Source organism: Echinops telfairi, unplaced genomic scaffold, assembly GCF_000313985.2.
Source record: "Echinops telfairi isolate 266 unplaced genomic scaffold, ASM31398v2 ScPeMD7_7468;HRSCAF=8506_0, whole genome shotgun sequence".
NCBI classification, from domain to species: Eukaryota; Metazoa; Chordata; class Mammalia; order Afrosoricida; family Tenrecidae; genus Echinops; species Echinops telfairi.
The window spans coordinates 51,276,092-51,283,267 of record NW_022111369.1 but is presented as its reverse complement, the minus strand read 5'-3'; the positions used below and the strand labels follow the sequence as shown (position 1 = coordinate 51,283,267).

The following is a 7,176-nucleotide window of genomic DNA, read 5'->3' as shown; positions in this document are numbered from 1 at the left end:
GTTCTACTCCTTCCTAGTGGGTCAGTATGAGTCAGAACTGGCTCCGCGGCGGGTGGTTTGGTTTGGTTTTCGTTTTCACTCTGTGAAAGAATAATTTTAAGACAATTTTCTGAAAATAGTCAGCTTAACCCAAGGCTCACCTCAAAGACGGATCAACATTGCAGTACCGTTAAACAAAGGCAGCAGCAAAAAGGCTGCCGAAATCCCTGCCCAGTGCAGACCAGCACCTCATAGGAAAGCCAGCTGGTTGGAGGCGCCCTGGCCGGGCTGCGGGCAGCCGCAAATGGAAATAAAGAAACACAGCATCAACACACAACTGCTGTAGAAATAATGCTTCGAAGCAGCTGGCCAAAGGTCAAGTTGCAAAAGGCAATTCTCCGGTCATCTGCAACCATCTCAGGGCAGTGAGTTAAGTAAGGCACTGGATCACGTCATTTCAGATGAGAGAGGCTCACGTGCTCCCTGCCCCCTGCCAAAGTCCAAGAGGCCATCCTCTCCTCGGGGCCCCCACCACACATCGCGGCCGTCTCGCTCCTTAGCAACGCGCGCTCCCTAGACCGAGGGCTCCCACATTTTTCAGAAAAATAAAAAACCATTCCTCAGTGTCCTCCTAGTAATTAAAAACTCTTGTACTCCAGGATACAGCGTGGTCGGTCCCGACTCACAACAAGCCTGTGTCTAACACCGCCCGGTCTCGTGCTATCCGCACAGTGGGTCTCATGTCTGAGCGCAGGGTGCAGCCACGTGTCCATCGATCGGCTTATGCAGCGCCCCCCAGGCGGTGGTAACCACCCACTTCGGGGAGCACTACACTTCTAGTAGCGTCCCACCACCCTGCCCAGCCAAAACTGAAACCAAACCAGCTGCCATCCAACTGATCGCAGTGCATGGACAACGCTTCATGTGTGTTGGGGCACCACCAGGCCCACGGGCTTTTCACAGCTGGTTTAGGGCAGCCATCTGACAAGCTTCCCTTCTGAGATGCCTCTAGGGGCTCAAAGCTCCAATCCAGGTGCTATCGCATTTCCCCCCTCTGAACTCCCATACTTTGCTTTTACAACTAAAACCAAACCAAAACAGCATTGCCAAGGATCTGATTGCAGCTCGGTGGTCCCTCGATGTGCAGAGGACTGCTCCACAGCTTCCTCCTGAGACACCTCGGGGTAACTGGGGCCTGTCAGCTGAGTGCCTCCAAGGGCTTCTTATGTCTGCAGGGGCCAAAATGACCTATTCGGCCCAGCCCAAATTAACTGTCCCAGACCTCACTGCCCACCTTCTAGGCCCAGTTCACTTTACTGCAACCAGAGCTGCCTTCTCTTTGTGGATGGACCGTGCCCACCATGTTTCTGCTTAGAAAGCCTTGGAGCCGTCAGCCTGGTACATGCTCAGTGCCCCCTCAGCACTCAGATGACATTGATGGTAGTTACATAATTCCACGTCAACTTAATAAGCATAGGGGTGGAGTCTAGTCTGTCAATCAGGTCATAACCTGATGATGCCTCCTAGTGGGCGTGGCCTTCTCATGAGGATTCTGGGAACTTCCTCTTTCTCCCTGGAGGCAGACCACTAGCTCTCTCTGCTTCACCTTCCTGTCGAGCGAGGAGCCGCGTGGAGACCAGCACTGAGATGCTTCCACTGCCATCGGCTCCACAAGACTTTGCCTCCAGCGGCCTGTGATCTTCCTGTATTTTGCATCATCGCGTGTAACTGTGAGTTTGAAGGATTTGGGGACTAATTTTGGACTTATGGGCTAATATTGGACTTAAGGACTGGATCTGGACTGGGCTGGGATGTTTTCTTCATAAACAATTGTTCTTTCTTATACGTACATGAGTGTCACTGGATTTGGTTCTGTAGTCAACCCGGACAGACACATCTTACCACCTTACCTGCTCACCTGGAGCTCCAGTGGCATAGTAATGAATCATTCAGCCAATCCAAAGGTGGGCTACTGGAACCCACCAGAGGCTCAGTAGGAGGAAAACGCGGCGGTCCACTCCTGGACACATTGCTGCCGTTGAGCCCATTCAATGAGACACTTTCCCCAGCTCACAATCATTGCTCTTTGAGCCCAGTGATCTACCCCCGGATCAACCACGTTACTGGGGGTCATCTTATTTTTCTCTGACCCTTCACTTTACCAAATGGATGTCCTGCGCCAGGGACTGGTCCCTCCCGATCACATTACCATAGTCTTAGCGATCTACTACTTGTAAAACAGGATTCCTCCCCTACTGTGTTAAGTACCGTATATACTCAAGCATAAGCCACCCCGAATATCAGCTGAGGCACCTAATTTCACCACAAAAACTGCATTGAAAATGTGCTGAGAAACTCTGCTTTTACTCGAGGATATACGGTATCTGACTTAGAAAGCTTCAATGTTCAGATTTTTTTTTTAAAGAAAGATTGCCTATTGTACAAACTGACTCCTTCAAGACATGGCCTGGCTCTAGTTCACTGAAGAGAGAAACCAACCAACCACAGCCACGGAGTGGATGTCAACTCGCAGAGTCCCCGTAGGACAGAAGCGAACTGCCCCACCGAGTTACCTAGACTGTACATATTTTCTGGAGCAGCCAGCCTCAGCTTTCTTATGAGGAGGTACAGGTGGGTTTGAACCACTGAAGCAGCTGAACCCATTACAGCCCACTATGCCACCAGGACCCCAATAAATGCTTGCTGATTAAATATGAGCACCTAACAGAGCCCTTACTACACAGCACAAACTACACATGAACGCAAACTTGGATTTGAGAGCACAGCGAATATGGTGACACTGAATGCTTAGCTTTTTTTCCCTTTTAGTTGATAAAATCACATACATAATTAATAGGTATGGTAAACTAGCAAGATTCTTAGTCATAATATTTGCAAAAAAAACCCCAACTCATTGCCATCAAGTCAATGCTGACTCACAGTGACCCTATAGAACACGGTAGAACTGCCCCTGTGAGTTTCTGAGACTGTAATCCTTTATCACACAAAGCCCTTCTTTTTCCGGAGGAGCAGCTCGTGGTTTCAAACTTTGAATCTCAGTTGCATGTCCATGGAAATTCAGAGTGGCCTGCCAGCCCTGTGATTTTCCTACACTGTCTACAGCAGATACAGGGAAGCTCAGAAACAATCAGTACCAAGATTTTACAAGTGCCAGGTTGTTGTGAATGTCGGTGGACAGACTATGAAGCTCTAGAAATCCATTTTTATTATCTATGTGAAAAGCCCACAGTGTCCCTCAAAACCAAAATCAAACCTATTGCCATCAAGTTGATCCCGACCCATAGTGACCCCATGTAGTGGTTCCAAGACAACCTCTTGGTGGCTGCTGGGTTTGAATCACCAATCTTGACACGAACACCCCAGAGCACCACTGCAGCCGGCCAAGACGCCTTCCTGTATAACCAGCGAAAGACTGAAGCAGGGCCCCACTGGGAAGCCCTGCCCACCTGCCCTCGAATTCCAAATCATGTGATGGAAAAAGAAAATTTTTCAACAAAAGACAATGACATCTTTTTGTTTTAAACAGTTCAACCTTGAAACAAAACCCTCCCCCTTCAGTTACCGTGATTCCTCCACCATGAAGCTGCTCCCTCTGCACATTCAACTATTCAGACACCATGAGAAAGCCAGCCAGGAAAAACAACTTCACCTCCAGGCATCCACCTGCATCACTAACTTCCATTCACCACCTACCAGCCCCACCAGGGGAGCAGCTGCAGTCACCATGGGAGAAGGTAGTCAGCTAAGTCAGTGGATGCCCACGCAGGTGTGTGCGTGCACACACACACATCTTGTGCACTCCTGGAAAGGCAAGTACAAACCCCACCACACTGTGCATTATCTGTGCCTCTTCAACTTCCAATCACTCCTCCATTTTTTTTACGTAATGCAAAGTGTGACGATAGCTTGTCTCAACTGGCTGGTCAACAGCTATTTGGTTTTACAAACTCTCGAAGAAAAATCTCACATTCTCAGATCTTTTGAAGAGCGGCATATTGTCTAGATAAATCATTCCATTTCTGGATACAGTCTATAAGAGCAATACTACCTACATGAAAACTATAAACACAAAAGTAATGAGCTACATTTTTTTTTAAGTATGGTGACAGCTATAAATTTTCTCAAAACACATTTCATACAAGGAGGGATTTTTTTTTTTGTTTTATTTTGGTTCTATAGTTTAAATAACAGCTTTGGAAATACCACGACTCAGAATCTAAATCAGTTTATCAACCTATATAGTTCATTTCTATGAATTTTTCCAAAGCTTGGCTCCTTGGGGAGGGCTGGTCAAGCTTGGTAACCCCAATCCTACTGCCACTAGTCCAACTGCAACTCATAGCAGCCCTGTCCGACAGCATAGACCTGCCTCATCGGGTTTCCTAGGCAATGAAGCCGGTGCTGTGGGTTAAGGTGTCAAGCTGCCTGCGAACCGCAAGGTCAGAGGTTCAAATCTACCAGCCTCTCCTTGAGTAAAAGATGAGGTGGTCTGCTCTCATAAACATTAAGTCGCAAAACCATATGCAGGGTCTCCGAGTCTGAACTGACTAGATGGCAGTGTGTGAGTTCATCGTTACTAAAGCACATTGCCAGGTCTTTTTCCTTCAGAGCAGCTGGTGAGTTCGAACTGCCAACCTTATGATCAAAACAGCAGCGAGCTTAAGAACTGTGTAACCAGGGCTCCGGAAACTTGAGAATCCACAAACCAAATCCAAAAACATCACGTAGATTCCAACTCGTATTAACCCAATAGGGTAAAGTCAGAACCGGACATTTTGAGTCGGTACACGTTAACAGAAGCAGACAACTTCATCTGTCTCCTGAAGGGTGGCTGATGGGTTTGAACCGCCAACCTTGAAGTTAGCAGCCCAATGCCTAAGCCATACAGCTCCATCAGGGCTTCTTAATCTTGGCAAAGGGTCCTTGGTCTTATTTTTTTTTTAATGTTTTTTAATCATTTTATTAGGGGTACATACAATTCTTATCACAATCCATACATACATCGATTGTGTAAAGCACATTTGTACATTTGTTGCCCTCATCATTCTCAAAACATCTGCTCTCCACGTAAGCCCCTGGCATCAGCTCCTCATTTTCCCCCTCCCTCCCCGCTCCCCCCTTCCTCCTGAACCCTTGATAATTTATAAATTATTTTGTCATATCTTACACTGTCCGACGTCTCCCTTCACCTACATTTCTGTTGTCTGTCCCGCAGGGAGGAGGTTATATGTAGATTCCCGTAATCGGTTCCCCCTTTCCACCCCACCTTCCCTCCAGAGTGCTAAAATTTCTTTGGTTGTAATTTGTTTTCCATGTGAAGAAGCCTTCCTTCCTTGTAAATTGTTGCATCTGGCTACTCGGCTCCATTTCTCCCTTGTTCCTCCTGTCCAGAGCTGCAGGCATGGGGGAAGAGGGTGGCATTTACCACCTGACCAGCAGGGGCTGCTCAGTCGGGTCTGGTTGCCAGGACAGAGGCATGTCTAGCAGATTTTCCGTCACGCAGGAGGTGCCTTAGGGTCCTCCGCCCGGCTTGTTGGTCCTCGTGGAGGGGGCTTAGCTGTCAGACAAGAAGCCGCTGCTTCATCCTCCTTAGTCACCTTCTCCAGCCACCCTCGGTCTTATTTTTTTAAGCAAAGCGATTGCCTGTTTTCATTTCTGCAGGCCAAGTTCAACGTATGTCTACCCCGTGCCAGTAGTGAATTGCATCCAATTAAGGAATGTTTTGGAAAAGTAAATAAGGCAATAAAATAGTACTTGTCATAATGTTTAGTTTCTGGTTTTTGTTTTTTGGTTTGTTTGTTTGTTTGTTTGTTTGTTTTTAAGATTTACTCATTGTTTTTGAAATAAAACATAAGCCATGTCTGTCCCTTTAACAACTTTCAGTCTAAACGGAGATTCAAAGTCATCAACTTAGAATGAGTAAGTCACATATAATTAAACTACACACCCTGGATTGCTTTAGAACCACATACATCGTTTTCAAAAGGTCACCTCATTTCTTAACGTCAACAAACAGCGCTTCAAACCAGAAAAATCTGAGAATCAACTACTTTTCTTCAATACAAAACTGCTTTCCAAAAGCCATGGCCAGGAGGTTTATTTGAAAGGTATCTATCTCACTTGACTCCCAAGCTTCGTTTGAGGATGGCAAGATCCTATTGAGGGTGCAAAGATGGAATAGTATTAGTGTTTATCTAATAGCTGCTGTTATCTGGTTTCTGTCTTCTTTTTATGATTTAAGTTATAGGTGCAATCCTTTCTGTCTCTAAAAAGAATGTCCTTAGAAAATAAGACTCCAAAAGTGTTGCATCATAGCTAGAAATACATCAACCACGTAATTATTATTCATCAAGGGTCAGAGAGTGGCTAACGGGTTCTCTCAATAAGAGCTTCTTACTCAATCAGCCACAGCCAGGAAGCAGGCCTGTTCAGGGCCCGGCAAGGCTGAGGTGGTGGGGTGGGGTGGGGTGGGGTGGGGTGGAGTAGGGAGAAGAGGCCCTACAGGCAGGTGAATTAAAGGTGGGGGCGCCAGTGAATCTGGAACCTGTACAAGCTGCCTTGGGTGTAGTATTCAAAACAAATGCTGGGCATGAAGGGAGAACTTGAAAATGATCCTCTTGCTGTGGCAACTGTACAATGATCAGCCCCAGTCCTTGCATTTTACAGATGATAACAAGGAGCCTGGCTTGGACTTGTTACCACCGGCTCAGTCATCCGGAAAGCGCGGATGCGCTGAACCTACAACTTCAAGGCTGTGAAAGTGAACTTCCTTCCCTGTACCCTAGAACCTGCCCTCGGAAAGCAGAGCCTTCAAAGCAAAAGGCACCTTCTGTGTGCACCCAGTCCAGGCTTTAGGGAACTGGCTCAGACCGCCTGGACGAGCAAACTTGAATCCACGATGACTTGGGGGACAGTGGCTGGGGCGCCGCGGGCACGGGGGACTGGCGGGGGCGGGGCTCAGAGAAGCAACGGCAAAGCTGAGTGTGGAAGGCGGGCCTCGATCTTCCCACCTGTGCAACGGGTGTGACCCCACTTTTCCCTCTCGTCCCCGCAGCGCGGAGAAACTAATGAATGAGCAGCTCCGGGGCAAACTGTCCCGAGCGGGCCAGGCGTTCGCGGGCCCCGGCCCCGGGTACCGCCCACCCCACCGCTCCGCCTCCGCCGACCCCGGGACGG

General features: G+C 47.9%; 1 protein-coding gene across 2 annotated transcripts in view; it reads right to left on the bottom strand.

The window, feature by feature from the left end:
• Window positions 1–7,176, bottom strand: part of TBC1D1 (TBC1 domain family member 1) — a 247,413-nt gene that overhangs the window by 152,332 nt on the left and 87,905 nt on the right. The gene's annotated exons all lie outside the window — the stretch shown is intronic.